Source organism: Lissotriton vulgaris, chromosome 4_1, assembly GCF_964263255.1.
Source record: "Lissotriton vulgaris chromosome 4_1, aLisVul1.2, whole genome shotgun sequence".
NCBI lineage: Eukaryota > Metazoa > Chordata > Amphibia > Caudata > Salamandridae > Lissotriton > Lissotriton vulgaris.
In genome coordinates, this window is record NC_141691.1 from 1475346007 (window position 1) to 1475368551 (window position 22545).

A 22545-nucleotide genomic window follows, 5' to 3' on the forward strand; every position below is an offset into this window, starting at 1 on the left:
GGGGCGAGCCCGCCTTTAACAGCCAGTCGTCTAGGTAGGGGAAGACTGAAACCCCTAACCTGCGCAGATGGGCTGCGACCACCGCCATCACCTTTGTGAACACCCGTGGGGCACTGGTAAGGCCGAAGGGGAGCACGATAAACTGGAAGTGCTCCTGGCCTACCGTGAACCGCAGGTAACGCCGGTGGGCCGGCAGGACGGGGATGTGAAAATACGCATCCTGCAAGTCCAACGCTACCATCCAGTCTTGCGGGTCTAGAGCAGCAAAGACCTGAGCCAAAGTCAACATCTTGAACTTCTCCTTCCGGAGGAAGCCGTTGACGTTCCTTAGATCCAAGATAGGACGTAGGCCCCCCTTGTCCTTCTTGGGTGCCAGAAAGTAGTGGGAATAGCAACCACGCCCTACTTCTGGCCCAGGAACGCGCTCGATGGCCCCCTTGGCCAAGAGGGCCGTAACTTCCTCCTGCAGAAGCGTCAAGTGGTCCCCCGACACACGGTGGTTCTGCGGTGGCATGGCTGGAGGAGTAGTCTCGAAGGGGAGGGAGTAGCCCCTTCGGACGAGCTGCAGCACCCACCTGTCCGACGTAATTGTGCGCCAGTGAGCGTGGTGATGGCGAACCCTGCCACCCACTGGCGTCACATGGGGCCGAAAGCACAGACTAGGAGGATTTGGAGGCGGATGCTGCGGGGGGAGGTGTGGCCTGACCCCGCCGTTGACCCCTACCGCCGCCACGGTGGTTTCCACAGCCGCCACCGCGTTGAAAGGATTGTTGCGGCGCGTGGCTGGCAGCACGTGTGGGGACGCCCCTTCCTTGGCCACGAAAGGAGCGAAACAAACCCGTTTGCTGGCGCTGGGTCGAAAGACCCAAGGACTTGGCCGTGACCCTGGAGTCCTTGAAGCGTTCCAGCGCGTGGTCCGCCTTGTCACCAAAGAGGCGACAGCCATCGAACGGCATGTCCATCAAGGCATTTTGGACGTCTGCCGAAAAGTTGGCGGATCTCAGCCAGGCGTGGCGACGAATCGCCACCGTCGTTGACATAGTTCTGCCCAGCGAGTCGGTCGTATCAAGACCACACCGTATGGAATATTTAGCTGCGTCTCGGCCCTCTGCCACAGCCTTGCCGAGCTTCGCCCGCACCTCCATGGGGCATTCTGGCAGCACTTCCGCGACCGTGTCCCACACAGAGTGGGTGTAGCGGCCCAAGAGGCATGCGGTGTTGCAAGACCGCAGTCCCAGACTCAGGGACGAGAAGACCTTCTTACCGTACTGGTCATACCTCTTGGATTCCCGATCGGGCGGGGCCGACGGGAATGCGGACTGGGAGGTAGAGGCCTGGATCACCAGACTCTCGGGAGTGGGATGGGCGGACAGGAATTTGGGGTTGTCCGGACAAGGACGGTGGCGTCTGGCCACGTTCCGATCAACAGGCGAACCTGAAGCGGGCCTGGACCACGTGCCCAACAGAACGTCTGACAAGGCTTCGTTAAACGGCAGCAGTGGCTCCTGTGGGCATGACTGCGGTTTGAAGACCTCAGTGAGGATGTTAGGCCTCACGGCCGCGACGGGGAGCTCAAGGTGTAAGGCCTTGGCAGCCCTCATCAGCACCACTGAATATGCAGCTCCCTCCACCGACTCCACAGAAGGAGGAGAGACAAAACCAGGGTTAGGAGAGTCGTCCAGACCACTGGCATCCCCCAAATCACCTGTCCAGTCCGGGTCATACTGGCACTCACGTGACAGAGGGTCCTCAGACCCCTCCCAACCTTCCCCGTACTCTCCATCATCTCCATACTCTGAGTCAACGATGTAGACCGGTTCCTCGGGGTTCACAGGCCCCATCGGCGCCGAGCCCGGCGTCGACCGACGCCGGTCCGACTCCGCGTCCGGATTCGGGGAAGGAATGGGGACGGTGCCGCCCGGAGCCGGCGCCGGACCCCCAGCGCCGGCCGAAGCCGGCACAGGAGAACCGGCGCTGCGCGGGGGCGGCGTCGGGGGTAACCCAGATGGAATCGGCGCCGAACCAGCCGGCAGGCCAGCCGGCGTCGACCCCGAAGGCCCTTGCAGCGCCGGGGTCGGAGCCGTCGGCGGCACCGAGCCCGAAGCACCCGATGGCGTCGAGTCAGGGACACCCGACCCGCCAGGGCCCCCGGACGGTAGCACTGGGCCCGAAGGCGCCGTAGGCCCCGTCGGAGAACTGAGCGCCCTCATGGCCATGAGGAACGCCTCAATCTCCTCAGGCGTCGCACCGTGCCCAGGGACCGGAGGGTATGAGGCAGGCCGCGCCGGCGACACTCGCGGAGCCGCGGAGTTGGGTTCACCCGAACCCCCGGCCGCATCGCGCGAGCGTCGGGGGGAGTCGGGGGTGCGATGACGACGCCCCGACTTCTTGTGTTTCTTACCTGATGAGCCCGACGAATGGTGACAACTTCCGGAGCGCTCGGCGCGGCTCCGCGACCGCTCCCTCGAACGCTCCCTGGACCTCCGGCCGGACCGAGACCGCTCCCGACGCGGGGCCGACACCCGGAGCTCAAGCAGCTTGCGGGACCGCTCCCGTCTAGCCTTGTTAGCGAGAGCCCGGCAGTCGACGCAGGCGTCCACGTCGTGGTCGGGGCCCAGGCACCGGAGACAGAGTCGGTGATGGTCCGTGACCGACATCGTGCGGTCACACCTGTCACAATTCTTGAAACCGGGCATCCTACCAGGCACCAAAAGAGATAGAAGTTATAACAAAGTTGGTCAAAAGACCGGAGTACTGCTCTTCGGATCTGCGCTTGCTGGCGCGGAAAAAAGAAGAACTGACGTCAGCGCGCGGAGGCGGCGTCTATATACTCCAGCGACGTCATCACGGCGCACAACGCCAACGACGGACGCGGAGCCGCAGGGGACGCCTGCAGACGACGCCTACCGACGAGCAGGGGTACTGCTACGCAAAAGTTTCCGGATCCAGACTGACGCCTGGGGATATTCTAAGGTAAGGAATCTAACACCAACGTGTTTCTTTCAGATTCTACATACGCCAGAGGCACGGGGTTTCTGATTAAAAAACACATGCTGTATGTGGCTATGGGGCCCCTCCAGGATATGCAGAGCCGTTTTAGTCTTATGTGGGGCAAACTGGTGACATATTCTATCACCTTCGTGTGTTGCCATGGTCCCAATACAGATCACCCAGCTTTCTTTAACACCCTATGGTGAGAGGTGATGAACATAGGGTTAACATATGTGATATGGGGGGATTTTAACACAACGTTAGAGCCAGACAACAATAGGTCACATCCCCAACGCCATCACTATACCGCAACCCAGGGCCAGGTGTGGACCATTCATGCTGAAAATTACCTCCTCGACACATGGAGACTCCGCCATCTGGCACTGGAGGAGGGCACTCATTACTCGGCCGTGCATTCCACGTGATCGAGACTTGAATATTGGATTGTTTCCCGAGGTTTGGGCTCCTGAGTGTCTCAGGTCAAGCATCTGGCACGCACGTATTCAGATCACTCCCCAGTGGAGCTGATATTGGCTCTTCCAACCAACCGCACTTCTTACTTAGCCTGGCGGCTTTTCTCGAAGGCATTGTTAGATGCCTCGTTTAGAGTGGAAGTTGAACAAGAAATACTGGATTTTTTCCAATGTAACATGGGGTGGGTCCCTCAACTAAACGCCAAGGGAGGCCTTGAAGGTCACCATAAGGGGGATTTGCATTGCAAAGGGAGGAGGGTGTTGCACAGTTGGTTAGTGGAGAAGTGTGGCTCAGGGGTTAGAGGCGGCAGACCCGGAAGCTGAGATCGGTCCTGGACCAGGGTTCAATTCCCCGCCTCGGCGGGTCTTGGGCTAAAAATTCCACGGACTCGATAATTCTCGCTCCGGTGCCTTCTCGACTCACGGGTTCACACTCTGCGACTCTGGGCAATAGCTTGCTTAATCTCCACAACGGCCCCTCGCGGCGGGATGCCTGACTTTCACCTTGTGGATACCTGCTGGGCCTATCACACAGGGGAATATCAGGACGGGTTCCCTAAGCAAGCGCCGGGACACCCACTGTGGGTAGCTGTGCGCTATATAAGCTCAACTACATTTACATTTACATTTACAACATACACACTACTATTAATAGGCTGGAGACAGACCTCAAATTCCTTGAGAACTGACTGGTTGACTCCCCTACTGGGGATATACAGGTTCCCCCTGAAGACAAGATGACGGAGTATAGGGACACTGCAGAACGTACATTTTTTGTTTCCGGGCAAATACTCTGGAGCCCGTAGTTATGGTGAAGAAGAGAGGACTGGGTAAGTGCAAACAGACCAAATCCGCAAACCCTATATTTCTAATTATGTGTTAGAAATCCAAGAATTTAACAGCACAGTCCAGAGAGGTACACTCAACATACTCCAAGCATTCATGACATACTATTCCTCCCTTTACACTACAAAGAGTAGACAACCGCTTGAAATGACTCCATACTGAAAAGAGGTGGCCCTGGGATGACTGGGGGTGGCGAAGAGGAAGTTTCTATCCACTGCAATTGAGGGGGATGAGATTAGAATGGCAGTGATGCAGGCGAGATTAGGTCGAGCTCCAAGCCCAGATGATTTTTGCAAAACATGTGTGGAACATTTGACCGTCAAACTTAAAAAGGTGTATAAGGAAGCCAGAGATACAGGTATTTTCCCCCAACCATGCAAGAGGGGGTGTTCCCTTCCTTATTAAGGCCCAAAAAGCCAGGTGATAAGTTAGGGCTGCTCTCCCTAATTGTGATGTTAAAATCCTGGCCAAGGTGCTGGTTAGCCGCTTGAGCCTCTTCATGGACTCATTTGTACTGCCCAACCAGGTAGGATTTTTCCCTGGATGTGCGACATTGCACAGTCTCCGCACCCTCTTCTCGTTGATGCAAGATGTATACCTACAGATAGCCTTGGTAGCGTACTTTTTTGGACGCCACCAATGCCTTTGATTCTGTGCAATGGGATTACCTTGTGGGGGTACCAAAGAGAATGGGAATGTCTCCTGGATTTCTATCCTGGATAGAACTGCTATACCGTTAGCCATAAGCACTAATAATGGCATGAACCAGAGCTTTGGTAGGCTTACCCAGGTTCTGTTCAGCCAAGGAAACCATTCGGAAACTTGACTGGCTACCTATGATACAAAGGATCGAATTTAAAATCCTTAAACTCTCCTCTCTGCAGATTCTTGAACATCTTCTTATGCCTTATGTTCCTTCTCGGCACTTGAGGTCATTGGGACAAAATCTGGCCATAGTCCCACGTTTTAAACATAGTAGGGCGGGTGGGCGTTCCTTCCGCGTTTTGGCAGCAAAGCTTTGGAACTCACTCCCTGCCCGCATTCGTGTTCTGGATGAGTTGCTTGCATTTAGGAGGGCCATTAAAACTTTTCTCTTCCCTCCTGATTCCCAATGACTGTTCTTCTGATTAATTCATCTTCTCTTTTGGTTGTGTTCCTTCTTCCAGATAAAGCGCTGGGACGCTCCTTTGCTGGGGCAGCCGAGCGCTCTAAAACTTGAAATAACATAACATAACATGAGCTCAGACCACTTCCAGATCTCACATGGCAGGAGACAGGGGGTGCCCACTTCCCCCCCCTCCTGTTTACGCTGGCCCTTGAGCCATTGCCAGCTAAGCTGCGCCAACACCACAGAGGAACATGCTATTTGCTTATTTGCTATGCTACTAGACATATATTGGTGTCTCTACGCAGATATCACACTACAGGTTCGGGACCCACAGGTAAGCCTCAATCCCATACTACACGCATTTATCGCTTTCAGAGAGATCTCAGGGATCAATATTAAGTGGCAGAAGTCCCAGATATTCCCCCTCACCAAGACTATCTACCCCTATGCTTTAGATTACCGTATAATATGGTGCACCTCAGAGGTGAAGTATCTGGGGATAAAGGTTTCAAGGGATAAGGCAGAGTTCACGCGTGCTAACTATGGGAGAGATCTGGAGACCCTAATAAACTCGATCAAACAATGGATCTCCATGAACTTGTTCATGGTAGAGAGAATCTCCTTGATCACAATGGTAATCCTGCCTAAACTATTCTATTTTTTTATCAATATAGCATATAATGCTGGACGACACTTTTTCAAAACTTTGAAATCACAGTTGATGCGACTCATTTAGGGGCTTGGGGGGGAAGCAGCTCAGGCTGAAATGGAAGATATTGACGCTGGCTTTGAAGCCCCCGACATAGAGTAATATTATTTATGTGCACAGGCACACTTTGCAGCATATTGGTTCCGACCTCCCCCTTATATCCCGCACCTTGCCATTGAGCAGTATTGTTATATGGATCCGTTTCCGTTAACAGGAATACTTCAATGCACCTCTCCTTCACACGTGGTTTCCCTCCTGTATCATAGCATACAGAGATCGCTTGGGGCTGTCCCTACAGGTTCGCGCATTGGGAGGTGGTGCTGAGTACATTCTTGCCAGACAAACAATGGGAATATTGCAGTCAGCAGACAGGGCGCATCTCTGCCAGCAGCCGCTTACATATAATACATTCTAAATAATGCCATTGATTAGAATACACGCCAGTTAAGATGTATACATTTCAGGTACAGGAGAATAATAAATGTGACCGTTGTGGGAGGGTAGGAAGGCACAGATTTTCAACACTTAGCCTGTGAGTGTACAGCCATTAAATAATACTGGCAGCAAGTTTTAGGAGTGCTGGGACAAACGATAGGAGCACCCCTGCCTGCATTCCTGATCACGGCGCTGCTGGGCTATACGGATTAGATAGAAATTGCCTACAGGAAATACGCAGTGCTGGGGCTAGTGTTAATCAAAGTGAAAGTAGCCTGCAGGTAGGGTAGGGGAAGGGCTCCCAAATTCAAGGACTGGCTCCAAGATCTCATATCTTGGGAGGAGCAGTCACTGGCCTATGCAGAACTACCCCCCTCACCTCTAGACCTAAGGATATATGGGATCCCCTATGTACGTATCTGTTGACTAACCCACTGCTGGAGGCGGGGGCGGGAAACACAGGACCCATGTGAGGAAGGAATGAGACAGTGTACCAGCTGTATATAGGAGCATATCTGAGATTTAATATAAGAACACACCCGCCTGCAGAGCAATTGAGCATGTGAAATGGCATAGGCAGGGCTGAGGGACAGTACCATTGTCATGAACGTGAAATAGTAGAGTAATATCGTAGGCTTCTAAGCCGTTGGGAAATGGAATGGATTCCAAACTGTTAATGATGTTTTCATTTATAATAATTGTAATGCACAAGTATTGAAAAAATGCCAAACTGAAGATTTGTACTTCTATGTTGTACCAGGAACTCTAACAAAAATATATATTTTTTTTAATGAATGACAATGCTCTTTTTTGATGCAGCAGGTGGAGTTGCTCCTCTTTTTCAGAAGGAGGAGGCAGAGTGTAAAAGGCAGACTGGGTGATAGACTGGCCTACATGGAACGGGGTCACCACCTTTGTTAAGGACGAAGCTAGAGTCTGAAGGATCAGCTTGTCCAGGTAGAATATTACATAAGGTGGGTGCGCCAAGAGCGCCGGTTACTCGCTAAGCCTCCTGGCAAAGCGAGGAGGGTTAGCGAGTGTAGGGTGATTGCCACAAGAAAGGCTGTCTTGATGATAAGACGTCTGATTGGACAGTTATGAGTGGCTCAAAGGGAGCACAGATGAGAGAGGTCACAACCAGGTTGAGGTCCCACTGAGGCATAATGAAAGAGGCTGTGGAAAGATATATTGAGGAACTTTCAGAAATCTATTTACAAAAAGGGACTTGAAACGAGAAGGCTGAACTGGCAGCCACAGGAATGCTGATATGGCCAACAAATAACCCTTCTATGTGCCCAATATGGAGCCCGACTGGGCCAGGGTGAGAATAATCAAGAGAACCTGTGAAAGGAGAGATCTAGGGGCAACTTGTTTTTCTGCACACCATGCAACAAACTTGCCCCAGTGACAGTTCAGACGCCATTCGTGATCCATCATGCACGGTCGGCCGAGTTAGTCCGCCCTGGCGTTCAGGGAACCTGCCAGGTGTTGAACCACCAGGGTGATGCTCTGGTGTTCCAGCCATGTCCAGAGGCGCAGACAAAGCATCCACGACCCCACCCGCCCTGTTTGTTGCAGTACCACATGGCGGTGGTGTTGCCAGTGAACACCTGCACTACACTTCCCCGGACAGAGGGAAGGAATGCCTTCAGTGCAAGCCGGATCGCCCGCAGCTCCAGAAGGTTGATATGGAGCCAGGACTCTGTCGGAGACCAGAGGCCTCTGATCTCCGCCTCTCCCAATGTGGCCCCCCATCCCAGAAGGGACGCATCCGTCACCACTTTGTTCTCCGGTTGGGGAAGGGAGAGGGATCTGCCACTGACCCAATAATGGTCCCTGAGCCACCACTGCAACTGATTCGCTGTGCCCTCCGAGATCAGGACGTGGTCGGACAGGTTGCCCTGATGCTGTGCCCACTGGAACTTTAGGTCCCACTGCAGAGCCCGCATCCGCCACCTGGCGTGATGTACCAGCAGGATGCAGGAGGCCATCAGCCCCAGGAGCCGCAGCGTCGGGATAAAGGCTGAAAGATCGTAATCAGAGCCTGCATATCCCGAACCTGCTGCTCGGGAGGAAAAACTCGAAACTGCGCAGAGTACAGAACCGCTCCGATGAAGAGGAGCTTCTGAGAGGGACTCAGGTATGACTTTGGCACGCTGATGGAGAACCTCAGCGAGTGCAGGATATCGGCCGTAGTCTGGAGGTGGGAAACGACTGTCTGGGGCGAGCCCACCTTCAACAACGTCGAGATAGGGGAAGACTGGAACCCCTAATCTGCGCAGATCGGCTGCGACCACCGCCATCACTTTTGTGAACACTAGAGGGGCACCGGTGAGGCCGAAGGGGAGCGCGGTAAACTGAAAGTGCTCGTGGCCTACCGTGAACCGCTGGTAGCGCAGGTAGGCCGGGAGGACGGGGATATGGAAATATGCGTCCTGCAAGTCCAACGCTACCATCCAGTCTCCAGAGTCCAGGGCAGCCAGGACCTGAGCCTAAGTCAGCATCTTGAACTTCTCCTTCAGGAGCGTCAACAACTTCCTCCGGAGGTCCAAGATAGGGCTCAGGTCCCCTTTGTCCTTCTTGGGGACCATAAAGTAGTGGCAATAACAACCACAACCTACTTCTGGCCCAGGAACGGGCTCGATGGTCCCCTTAGCCAAGAGGGCCGTAACTTCCTCTCACAAAAGCTGCAAGTGATCCCCCGACATGAGGTGGCATGGCTGGAGGGGTCACCTCGAAGGGGAGGGAGTAGCCCTTTCGGACGATTAGCAGCGCCTACCTGTCCGAAGTGATGGTACGCCAGTAGAATAGGTGATGGCGAACTTTGCCTCCCACTGGCGTGGAATGGGCCTGAAAGCACGGACTAGGAAGGCTTGGAGGCGGGTGTGCATGTGGACTGACCGGGCCTCTGCCCCCTGCACCGCCACAGCGGTTATCACGTCCACAACCGCATTGAGGTTGGTTCTGCGGCCTGTGGCTGAACGAACGTGTGTGGGAGCCCCTTCCTTGGCCACGAAAGGGACGAGAAGCAGAAGTCTGCTGGCGCTGGTCCGACAGGCCCAAGGACTTGGTCGTAGCCCTGGAGTCCTTGAAACGCTCAAGCGCACTGTCTGCTTTGTCGCTGTTGGACTTGGCCCTTTTGGCAGGTTTACCCCGAAATTTTTTGCATTTTCCTAGCCTGTTTCTGTAACCTGGTGTTGGTGATTTTAGGCCTCTGCGCCAATGTTCCCTCTAATTTCTTTCCTCTGTGTGCGGCAGTGTAGGGTCTTTGTGCACTACAGCCATTGCTATGGGCGCCAGGAACCAGACCGCGCGTTTGTGCAGCGCCAAATATCACTTCAAACGTTTGCTTAAAACCCTAGCATCCCAGCTCTGTTAAGAAGAGACATTTTATTCCTCTGTCTGGTGCAACATTTCCTATACAGTGATTTACACACAGTGATTCAGAGTCTCTGTGTAATGTGTATGCGAAGTAAAGTGCTATTAAACAAAATAAATATGAAAGAGAGGGGTTCTGGAGACTTGAGGGTCACTGTTAAAGGATGTTAATGTGAGTATACGTGGCTGAGGTGGTCATTGGGCCGCCAACAAACATTGTCACACCAGGCACCACCAGCACTAAAGTCGGCCCTGTTCAAATGGCACTAATAATTAGTGAAATTATGAAAACATCCCACATTACAATTTGAAATCATGGCAGCTATGTTACTGCATTTCTTTTCTTAATTGGGATGGGCTGTGGGTGATTGTGTGCATTTGTTAAGGTTTTCATGTTCATTGCAGCTCATGATGGGTGCTACGATTAACATGAAACTTTAAAAATGCACAGGGACATCTTAAGGATTTTGAGTGCCTGGCCCAAACTTTTTTGTGGGATCCCTGATTAGAACAGCTTTGGATTTATGATCCATTTTCAGCTTTTTCATGTCCTTTTTGGCCAGGTCACCGACGCTGCAGAGCCACATTGGTCCAAATTCTAAATGTGCTTCTATCCAATATTCAGGGATAGTGGTATGTGTTTTATAAATTGTAACATAGCCTTAAGGAAAAGGAGAGGAGACTACTGAGAAATAGGATTTAGTGGCGGAGAAAGGAGGGGGAGAAAGAGGAACAAAGTAGAAAAAAGTCAGGGCGCAAAGACGAGAAATGGGGAAGGAGTAATGTAGAAATTGGTAAGAGAGGGACGGAAAGAGAAAGGCAGCCAGAGGCTTTGGAGAACTGGGACGGAGAACGGAGAATGGGAAACCAGTAAGAGAGAAAGCAAAGAACAGGCAGTGAGAGGGAAATGAAGACAAGAATGGGATGGGGAGAAGGGGAAAGTTGGTAAATGTGGAGTGGGACGGATATGAGGAAGAAGAAAAAGAAGAGAAGGAGACGGCGAGAGCAGCTGGGGAGTGAAGAAAAAAGGAAAAAAGATATGTCAGAGAGGATAGAAAGTGTGGTATGGCAATGCTGCAGAAGTAGTGTCTCTGTATATTGACGTTGGGGTGTTATATAAGGAGCCTTTTTCCCATCTTGTAATTTCTAAATGCTTGCTCTATGTAACCTTGCTCACCTGAACAAACTAAGAAGGGTGGAAGGCTAGTTAGGCCTTGCCAAAATTTTTAATCTTGCCAAGATGCTGGACTGAGCAGATGGCAGATGCAAGTTTGTAAATGACTGATCCATCTGTCTGGAGTATTCTCTTCACTAACACTTGCTTCCCTTCTCTTTTTGAAACTCAGGGGCAGGAACATAGTTATGGTGTCATCAGGGCTTTAAGTGGAAGCTTTCAATATTATATGGAAGCCATAGCTGCGGCTTATTCATCTTATGTAACTAACAACCATTGACAAAGGCAATAGTTCTGACTTGTAGATATGATGTTACTTGTTGTATCATAAAACTGGATGCAATGATAGAAACAGCAAAATATAAGTTGGGCGGCACACTATGCTAAGTACAGATTTTTTGCTTATGTGTCTTAAGCCACGCTCTTAATTACACTGGCCACGCCCCTTTGAAAGTATTCCATGCTTCTTTTGCATTGAGGGATTTCAAAAGAGATCTTGATACTTCATATCAGGTGCATTAATATTTGGGTGTACATATTTACGTTTGATAGGTTATGCATGACAAGGTATTTCAATGTGCAAGCAGCTCGGAAGTAGAATCATAGGGCCTTATTTATGAAAAGTGACGCATTGCTGCGTGAAAACAGCGATGCGTCACTTTTCACTGCGCACTCCTTGCGACACCAATGATGCCTCATATTTAATGTATGACGCATCATGTCGCAAGGAGTTACAGATACGTCAGTATTTCTTACGTATCTGTAAGCGCAAAAGTGACGCATTGCTAGAGTGTGTCACAAAAGTGATGCAACTCCAGCAATGAGTCCTTTCACATGGGGAAAGCCCCATGTGAAAGGGCTTGCGTCAGTCTTACGCCTGCTGTGAGGCAGGCGCAAGATTTTGACGCAACGGCGTCCTAAAAGTGACGCAGTGAAATCTCAGATTTCACTGCGTCACTATTACGACGCTTTTTGCGGGGGAACGCCCCCTCTGCATACATTATACCTGACGCAGGTATAATGTGGCGCAGGGGTTTAGAAAGTGACGCATCTATCTAGGTGCGTCACTTTTTAAATATGGCGCAACGAGGTGCATTTTTTACACCGCTGGTGCGTCACAAAAAGTGACGCACCGGCAGAGCAAAACTGACGCAAGGCCTTCATAAATAAGGCCCATAGAAATCATTGTTTGCGTTTAACGTCACACATTCCAAGGGCTTTCTTATTAAGAGGGAAACTCTGCTCTAGATATATCAAAATGGATTTTATACACTTTTTGTTTGTGGTGTTAAATAGCTCGCTTTAACACCGTCCTTGCCATCTTTGTGATCTGTGGGAACCTCCTTTGTAGGAATCTGGGAGGAGAGCTTATCTTGCGTATTGGTCTAGGTGGCAGTTTAAAAAAGCAGCTAATAAATAACGGAATCGAAAATGTAAGGTATTCTACATTCAAAGTATTGTTCTTCTTGCAAGTAGATTTGTGTTTTTTCCACTCGAGCTGCAGCGCTTGGATCTGCTACCTCCGCACTCTCCATTGGGTTCTTATTCTGTTTTCCCAAGGTCTCACTCTGTACCTCGGGAAAACCTAAATGTCACATTCTGTGGTGAGATGTAGCCCAGCTCTGTTAAGAATGATTCAGCAAGTCTACAAACATGACGTGTGCTTTTCACGCCATATTTGTAGCGTTGCTGCATCTCTTTTCTTACCAGAGCTGGGCTGGGGGGTGATTGTGGTAATTTGTTAAAGATTTCAGGTTAATCGCAGGGCCCGTCTGGAGCTGCAATTAACCTGAACACTTTAACAAAGTCTCACAATCACCGGCAGCCCAGCTCTGGTAAGATGAAAAAAATCAGCAAGTTTACAAACATGACGTGTGCTTTTCACGCCGTGTTGTAGCTTGCTGAATTTCTTTTCTTAATAGAATGCCGCAGCTGCAGGGGTGATGACGAGCAGATTGTTTGCTATTGTTTAAAGTATTAATGTTAATTGCTGCTGGTGATGGTGCTGCAATTAGCATGAATACTTCAACAATAGCACAACAGTATGCACCACAGCCTGAAAGAAAGACCCGTTTTCCGGGCCGCAGTGGCGCGATCTTTCTCCTTTGATGTGCTGTGTGCGCGCTCCTCACAGAGCACTGCGCGCTACATTTAACAGAGCTGCGCGCGTGCACATGCGCGCACGTTATTGGGAACAGTGCTCTGCGCACTTTTTCACTGTGGTCCAGTGTAAAGTGGGTGCGCTCTCTGAGTATGTGTGGTGAGACTGGCCTGCCCTCCCATAGGAATGCATGGGGATGTGTGTGTCCATGGTAGTTCCTGATGTGTGGGGAGTGCAGGGGCGAGTTTGGTATATGCAAACTCGTGAGATTAAATGCTGCGCAATGGTGTGCGTAGATTTAATGTGTCTAGTGTAGAAGTGCCACTTTTAGAAGTTGAATATAAGTAGGGGTTTGTACCCAACTAATGTCACTGGGACCTGGGTGATCAATGCATTAAGAAAGAGGAGTCCCAGTAATCAAAGAACGATTTACAATGCAGAAACTATAATAAACCAATCACAAAAAGAAGTCTATTCACACTGTTTTAATCACAATGTGAATGGTTATGACAAATATATAACGTATATTAACATGTGAAATTTAGTTCATGAAGTGCCCCAAAGGTAGTAGAAGAGCAAGGGAGGGGGGAGTGTTCTTGTGAGGAAATAGTGGAGGGAGGAAGAAGGAAGTTTGTTGTGACAATTAAATCAGTCAATTGGCGTTACTCGTCCATGTTACACAATATGTGTAGGAATGAGGACAGCAAAGTTCAAATTGTTATTTCAAAAGAACAGCATACTCCAACAAGTTCAATAAATGAAAGGTCAGGGCGTGGAGTTGGTGATAAGGGTGGTTGTCGACGTTTCGACCCTCTATAGCGCAGGTAGACTTATTATTCTTGCTGTGGGGTCTTCATCAGGACAGGGGAAGGGGGACACACCTATTCAATGTAAAATATATGAATTAAAATTTGGAAACGAATCCCTGACTAGTTTCAAAAAAGGAAAGCACATCAGTGTTTGCATGAGGTCGCAAGGAATGAAAGCATTCTTGCGACATAGACTAGAGCTGAATGAATTCATAAGCCACACATATTGATGTCCGTGACTTTACTTAACTCAATACGTATTAGATTCACCTTAGTCAAATGAAAAAGTATGCACTGACTAGATTTTGTATGGAGGAAAGACGGAGTGCTGCCAGTCCGAAACTACAGCAGCCGGACAAATAAACAACCAAGGACTCAAGAGTTTAACTAACAATTAATCCGTATCAGTATGGAAAACTCACCATAAATTAGCATAAAATTAGATCGTAGTGCCATGTGATGGCTAAATCCAATTAGATCGTCGTTGTAGTGAAAGAGCTGTTGATAGCCAAAAAACGGCAGATCATTAAACACTTGCCCATGTACATTAAATTGGCGTATACTATATTAGAATACTAGAAAAACAATGGGGCTTACCACGAGTTATTAACGTGACGACCCCAAAGTGTGCGTGATCTGCTGACCCAGTGGTATTTTCGAGGCTGAGGAATGTAAATACAAAAGACCCCGAAATTAGCAGGCGGGAAGATGGTAATAGTACCACCACATATTGAAAACATTATCCAGCAAGTGTAACAAAAGACCCCGAAATTAGCAGGCGGGAAGCTGGTGATGGTACCACCACATATTGAAAACATTATCCAGCGAGTGGAACTCACCAAAGGAACAAGGTCCTGTAGCGATCGTGGGGGGGGTCGGGCTGGTGCACAAAGGTGCTACGTGAGTAATTCTGAAAATATAATTAAAGGACCAGAGTCTCAGTAAAAGGGCGGGTGGCATATGCAGTGCCCATAAAAATATATTGAAACGGACGGTGGGACTCACCGGGTGGCAACGATCGGAAGTCGATCTTGCGTGGTCCGGATCAGTCGGAAAGAATGCTTCGTGACGTCAACTGCAATGACAGAGCGGGAGATAATATAGCAGACTGCCCATAGCGGTGTACTTATCTCGCAAGGATCAACAGTCTGAACGGGGCGCTTACCGGGTTGGAGTCAGTCCTATCCCGCAACGAGCATGGATCGCAATGGCGATGCTTCGTTCCGGGTTTGGATTTATCCCCATGACAACGGAGTCACGTGGTGCGGAGCACCCAAGTGGATATAGTAAAAAGACTACAGGAAGATGGGAAAGATCACCTCTAAATGTTATAACGGTGTGTAGTGTCTTAAAAACATTGCCATTGTACGCTAGTAAGGGGATTATGTGGAATGATTACAGTTTCATAATTTGAACAATCACAAGATGAAAAAACACATAATTGACATAGAAGGTACATATAACACTTTTGAGAGAACAATTGGACGGTAGTATCTTGAAATCATTGCCAATGCATGCTAGTGAGGGGATTATGTGGAGAGATTATAGTCTTGTGATTGTTCAAATTATGAAACTGTAATCATTCCATATAATCCCCTTACTAGCGTACAATGGCAATGTTTTTAAGATACTACACACCGTTATAACATTTAGAGGTGATCTTTCCCATCTTCCTGTAGTCTTTTTACTATATCCACTTGGGTGCTCCGCACCACGTGACTCCGTTGTCATGGGGATAAACCCAAACCCGGAACGAAGCATCGCCATTGCGATCCATGCTCGTTGCGGGATAGGACTGACTCCAACCCGGTAAGCGCCCCGTTCAGACTGTTGATCCTTGCGAGATAAGTACACCGCTATGGGCAGTCTGCTATATTATCTCCCGCTCTGTCATTGCAGTTGACGTCACGAAGCATTCTTTCCGACTGATCCGGACCACGCAAGATCGACTTCCGATCGTTTCCACCCGGTGAGTCCCACCGTCCGTTTCAATGTATTTTTATGGGCACTGCATATGCCACCCGCCCTTTTACTGAGACTCTGGTCCTTTAATTATATTTTCAGAATTACTCACGTAGCACCTTTGTGCACCAGCCCGACCCCCCCACGATCGCTACAGGACCTTGTTCCTTTGGTGAGTTCCACTCGCTGGATAATGTTTTCAATATGTGGTGGTACCATCACCATCTTCCCGCCTGCTAATTACGGGGTCTTTTGTTACACTTGCTGGATAATGTTTTCAATATGTGGTGGTACTATTACCATCTTCCCGCCTGCTAATTTCGGGGTCTTTTGTATTTACATTCCTCAGCCTCGAAAATACCACTGGGTCAGCAGATCACGCACACTTTGGGGTCGTCACGTTAATAACTCGTGGTAAGCCCCATTGTTTTTCTAGTATTCTAATATAGTATACGCCAATTTAATGTACATGGGCAAGTGTTTAATGATCTGCCGTTTTTTGGCTATCAACAGCTCTTTCACTACAACGACGATCTAATTGGATTTAGCCATCACATGGCACTACGATCAAATTTTATGCTAATTTATGGTGAGTTTTCCATACTGATACGGATTAATTGTTAGTTAAACTCTTGAGTCCTTGGTTGTTTATTTGTCCGGCTGCTGTAGTTTCGGACTGGCAGCACTCCGTCTTTCCTCCATACAAAATCTAGTCAGTGCATACTTTTTCATTTGACTAAGGTGAATCTAATACGTATTGAGTTAAGTAAAGTCACGGACATCAATATGTGTGGCTTATGAATTCATTCAGCTCTAGTCTATGTCGCAAGAATGCTTTCATTCCTTGCGACCTCATGCAAACACTGATGTGCTTTCCTTTTTTGAAACTAGTCAGGGATTCGTTTCCAAATTTTAATTCATATATTTTACATTGAATAGGTGTGTCCCCCTTCCCCCGTCCTGATGAAGACCCCACAGCAAGGATAATAAGTCTACCTGCGCTATAGAGGGTCGAAACGTCGACAACCACCCTTATCACCAACTCCACGCCCTGACCTTTCATTTATTGAACTTGTTGGAGTATGCTGTTCTTTTGAAATAATTTGAACTTTGCTGTCCTCATTCCTACACATATTGTGTAACATGGACGAGTAACGCCAATTGACTGATTTAATTGTCACAACAAACTTCCTTCTTCCTCCCTCCACTATTTCCTCACAAGAACACTCCCCCCTCCCTTGCTCTTCTACTACCTTTGGGGCACTTCATGAACTATATTTCACATGTTAATATACGTTATATATTTGTCATAACCATTCACATTGTGATTAAAACAGTGTGAATAGACTTCTTTTTGTGATTGGTTTATTATAGTTTCTGCATTGTAAATCGTTCTTTGATTACTGGGACTCCTCTTTCTTAATACTTTTAGAAGTTGGCATTTCTGTGTGCAGCAAATTTGAATTGACTGTCTGTCTTGTGAGTGACAGGGGCTGGCTGGTGTGCTTGGCTCCAGGAGCCAGGTTGGGTCTGCCCGGTGGTGAATAGGGAGATCTGCATGTTGATGGAAGGGAGGAGTTGCACCTGGGACCTGAATAGGGCAGTGCCTTCCCTTTACAATGCTGGCTTCACCCCCTGTGGTGTGTCTAATGTCCCTAGCCTGTGAAACGGAGAGAGGGGCTGAGCAAAACAAAGTGCTCAGGAGTTCCCCTGAACCAGTTGTAGCTTGTTCTCCCATTGCCTGCACCCTGTTGAACAAAGGAAATGTGTGTATAAAAATGGGGCTGTGACCCCATGTAAAATGTTCTTGTTCTCCCACTTGAATCTACCAGGGGCTTGCTACCGCTGGGGCCCAGGGGAAGGCTTGCCCCCTGGGCCCTGCCCAGCCCCTGGATGTCTGATGGACTTTCTTATGGACTTATGCTTTATTGTTGCTTTAGTCAAGGCTTGCTACAAGCCTTCCCGCTCCTTATTTTGGGACTGGGCGCACTTTGATTTGGCTTCCCTAGGAAAGGGAGAGCCTGGGGGCTGAGCAGCACAGCGCTACAGCCCTTGCCGAGGGAATCCTCCTCATAGGGATCCCCCCCCTCCTTGTGGGCTTATTAAAGGTGCCACCCCGCTTCTTCAATTTTTTATATTTTGGTTGCCCACCCCGATTATGACCGCTTCGTTGTTTGGATCCCTAGCTGGTGCCCACCCGCATACTACATTTATTTTTGAAACCAGAGGGAGCCTACTCATCCTGCCACGAGATCGCCATCCGCGGCTCGCCGGACTGTGGGCGGGGACGCAGGACAGAAGTGATGCATGTGGACAGGAAGTGCGGGTGGGGTAGAAAGTCCCGGAGCCTCGCAGGCTCCATTTCCAAAGTCCCAGTCCCGAGACGGGGGACCGGGTGAAGACTGGCGCGTCGTAAAGGCGGAGCTCTCGTGGGGAAAGAGAGCCCCGCAAAGTCCCGACGCCTGTGTCCTGCGGAGGGGGGGCGCGAGGCACATTGCCGGTGACTGCCCCCCTGCCGCATTATGTGAAGAGGAAGGCGGGGCTCTCATACGGAGAGAGAGCCCTGCACGCACGCCGCCCTGAGGAGCCCCCGCCAGACGAAAAGCAGCCCGGTGAGTTAGAAGGGCTGTGGGGCTCCGTAGGGGCTAATGTTGGTGCCTGAGAAAGGCCCAGTGGCAGGGGTGCATTCAGAGCAGCCCCGGATGGCAGTGGGCAGCCCCAACGTTTTATTAATGATTTCCTGAGCCCACGTTTGGGGGCACGTTTATTTGTTAGAGCCAGATGGCTCCAACGCTCTTAAGTTGTTCTAGGAGCCCGTGTGCTCCACCGAGGGGGCAAGTTCCTCGTTATTTGGGGGCATGATTATTTGCAGAGCGCCAGTGCATTCCGTGAGGGCATTATTTGTTTCAGAGCCAGAAGGCTCCAACAGTGGCCCAAATTGCTTCCAGAGTCCCGAGTGGCTCTACCAGTGGGCATGTTCTGTTTTGAAGAGCCAGATGGCTTCAGGGGGCACAATCAGTTGTTCCTACGGGCTAGTGAGTGCCCATGCCCCATTTGCCTTTGCTGATTTACAGCTGCCCAGCAAATAGTGGGCGGCTGCACTTATTAGGTATTTCATTTCAGGGGACATGTACTTTGTGAATCTTGGAGTGAGACGCACTCCTTCGCACTACCTTGGTCTCCACAGCTGCGCAGCACTTAATGCCAGCTGCAGCGTTTAGGCCCCAAGTCATTGTTCTCAGCTGCCCAGCAAGTAGTGGGCAGCAGCAACGTTTAGGTTTGTGCAGATGGTGTACCCCTGACTGGCGCTGCCTAGGCAGCGCGCCCTGACATTCTGGACACAGGGCATTTGAGCCCCTTTGGAGATGGCCAGTTGGCCAGGGGGAGTGGTAGAGGTTTAGGGTGCAAGGCCCTAATGTGATTGATCTGCTCATGCAATGTGGTGCTAGGAAATGAAATGCATTTAATATGTTTTACGCACCTTGTTTGATACCTCTAAACTGTGGTTTATGATTATGAGGTTATTTTGCATTCCATGTGGTTATGCTAGTGAGATTATGTTTCACTGTGTGAGGTACCCCCCTAATTGTGAGTTATACATAGGAGGTAGGGTCTAATGTGTTTAGACTAGCGAGGAGATTGCACAATGTGTTTATGCTGGTGAAGTGGGCGCAGAATGTAATTCACGCCTGATGTGACTGGGCATAATGTAATTTATGTTACGGATTGAGGTGGACTACAGTGATTTCTAGTATTTACTGGTTGTATGTTTATGATCTATTTTTACTTGTACCAATTTCTGCTAAGTGCTGATCCTGACAGTGGCCCACGTGGCCCGGTCATGTGTAAATAATCCCTTGTGAATATTGCTTGTGCCAGTTGGCACAGTGTATGTTATGTGTTTACTGTTCTAATGTGTTATGAGAATACAAAGGCTATTTTTATATAACCTTGGTTGCAGTTCCTTTTGTGGTGTGCCTGGCATGTTGTTGCTATGTTCGTGCGCAAATGCTTTACACATTGACTCCGGGATAAGCCGGACTGCTCGTGCAAAGCTACCAAGGGGGTGAGCAGGGGTTATCTTTGGCGTGTAACTCCCTTGCCCTGACTAGAGTGGTGGTTTCTGCCTGACTTTGGCGCAAGTCTTAGCCAACCAGAAATCCCAGTTCTAACAGTCGCCAAATAGGCGACGCCCATCAAAGGACATGTCCATGAGCGTGATCTGGACATCCCCCGAAAAATTGGCGGACCTCAGCCAGGTGTGGTGGCGGATCGCCACCGTCGTGGAAATCGCTCTGCCTAGCGAGTCCGTGGTATCAAGTCCACATTGGATGGAATACTGTGCTGCGTCCAGCACCTCAGCAAGTGCATTGGCGAGTCGTGCCTGGGCCTCCTCCGGACACTGGGGCAGCAAGTCCGCTACCGTATCCCACAGAGAGTGGGTGTAACCGCCCAAAAGGCATGAGTTATTAATGGAGCGCAACCCCAAGCTGACTGAGGAGAAGAGTTTCTTCCCAAACTGATCAAGCCTTTTGGATTCCAGATCCAGGGGAGCGGTCGAGAATGCGGTCTGGGACGAGGAGGCCTGGATCACCAGACTCTCAGGAGTGGGGTGTACGGACAGAAAGCAGAGGTTCCCCCGGAGCCGGGCGGTGGTGTCGGGCCACGTTTCGATCCACAGGGGGCACTGCGGAGGGCTTGGACCAAGTGAGGGCCTCATTGAGCGGCAGCAGAGGTTCCGAAGAGCTTACTGGCGGTTGAAGCACCTCTGTGAGGAGATTAGTCCTCACGGCCGCAGCAGGGAGCTCAAGAGCCAAGGCCTTGGCTGCCCTGCGCAACACCACACCATATGCAGCACCCTCCCCCATAGCCACGGAGGGAGGAGAGATTAAACCAGTGTCAGGCGATGTATCAAGACCACTGACCTCCCCTAGCTCATCTGCCCAGTCCAGACTTCACTGGCACTGTTCTGCCAGAGGGTCCTCAGACCCCTACCAGTCCTCCCCTTCATCAGTGTCCTGATAAACAGGCATAAATGACGGAGCCGGGTCATAGATTAACTGCTCACCCTTCGACGTCGGAGACGGCGCCGGGCGACGCTGCTCCGACGCCGGATCCAGACCGGGGCTGAAACCGGGGGCGGAGTCATCCGAGGACGGCGCCGGGAGTGTCACCATAGGGGTCGGCGCCAGCAGAGGAGTCGTGAGATCGACTGCCGGCATGCTAGAACCCCCAGTCGGACCCTCGGGCCCGAAGGCGCACCAGCGGGTCTCGAGGGCGGGAAGAGAGTCCTCATGGCCACGAAGAAGTCTCGAATTTCTCCCAGCATCGCATTGAGCACAGGGCCCGGAGGGTGTGGGGCTGGAGGCGACGCCTGCGGCTCCAGCGGAGCCACGCGGGTGGTGCCACCCGAACCCTCGGCCGAGTTGCGCGAGGGGAGTCAGAAGAGCAATGTTGCTTCTTCGACTTCTTCTTTGAGTGCTTCGACTTACCCAACTGTGAGGACTTGGAGCCTGATGAACGGTGATGGCTCCAGCTCCGCGACCGGTCCCTCGACTTCCTCCTCGACCGGGACCTCGAGCGGCGCGGACCCGACTGTCTGATCTCGAGGAGCTTACGGGACCGCTCCCACCTAGCTTTCGAAGTCAAGGCCTGACAGTCGGGGCACGACTTGTTGTCGTAGTCGGTCCCAAGGAAGTAGAGACACCGGCGGTGGGGGTCGGTAACCGACATCAGTCGGTGACAGGCGTCCCACGGCTTGAAACCGGGCATCCCTACCGGCACCAGGAGTCAAAGTCGACTCGAAAAGTTAGTCAAAAAAAGACCAAAAAGTTAGTGAAAAAGTGACTAAGGGTACTAGCTGTTACCGGATCTGCGCTTGCTGGCGCAGAAAAAAGAAGAAATGAGGTCAGCGCGCGAGGGCCCATGTAAGTGCTCCGACGACGTCTTCCCGGCGATCACGACGCCGACGACTGACGCAGAGCCGCAGACGACGCCTACCGACGCGCAGGGGTACTGCTGACTAAAACTTTCTGGATCCAGTCTGACACCGGGGGATATTCTAAGGTAAGGAATATAACTAACGTGTTTCTTTCAGATAAGGCTTTCAATGCTAATCGGATTGCTTGAAGCACCAAAAGGTATTTGTGGAGTCTGGTTTTTGCCAGAGATCAGAAACTTCTGATCTCCACCTTGTCCCGATGACCCCCACATCATAAGAGTGACGCATCTGTCACTACAGTTAGATCAGGTTGAGGGAAGGGAGAGGGGTCTTCCACTGACACAATCACAGTTCGTCAGCCACCATTGCAGATCTTTTGCAGTGCCCTCTGAGATCTGCAGCATGAGAGATTCCCCTGATGCCGCTCCCACTAAAATTTGAGGTCTCACTGCAGAGCTCACATATGCCAATGAGCATGCGTCACTAGCAAGATGCAGTAGACCATGAGGCCCAGCAGCCATAGACAGTCTCACCGAAATCCAGGACAGAGGCTGAAACATCAGTATCATAGCCTGAATATCCTGGACTCGCCACTCGGGGGGAAGCCCGAAACTGCAC

At 50.5% G+C, this 22545-nt stretch overlaps 1 protein-coding gene across 1 annotated transcript in view; it reads right to left on the minus strand.

Moving 5' to 3' along the window:
- Nucleotides 1-22545, minus strand: part of PRKDC (protein kinase, DNA-activated, catalytic subunit) — a 2818033-nt gene that overhangs the window by 1913582 nt on the left and 881906 nt on the right. The gene's annotated exons all lie outside the window — the stretch shown is intronic.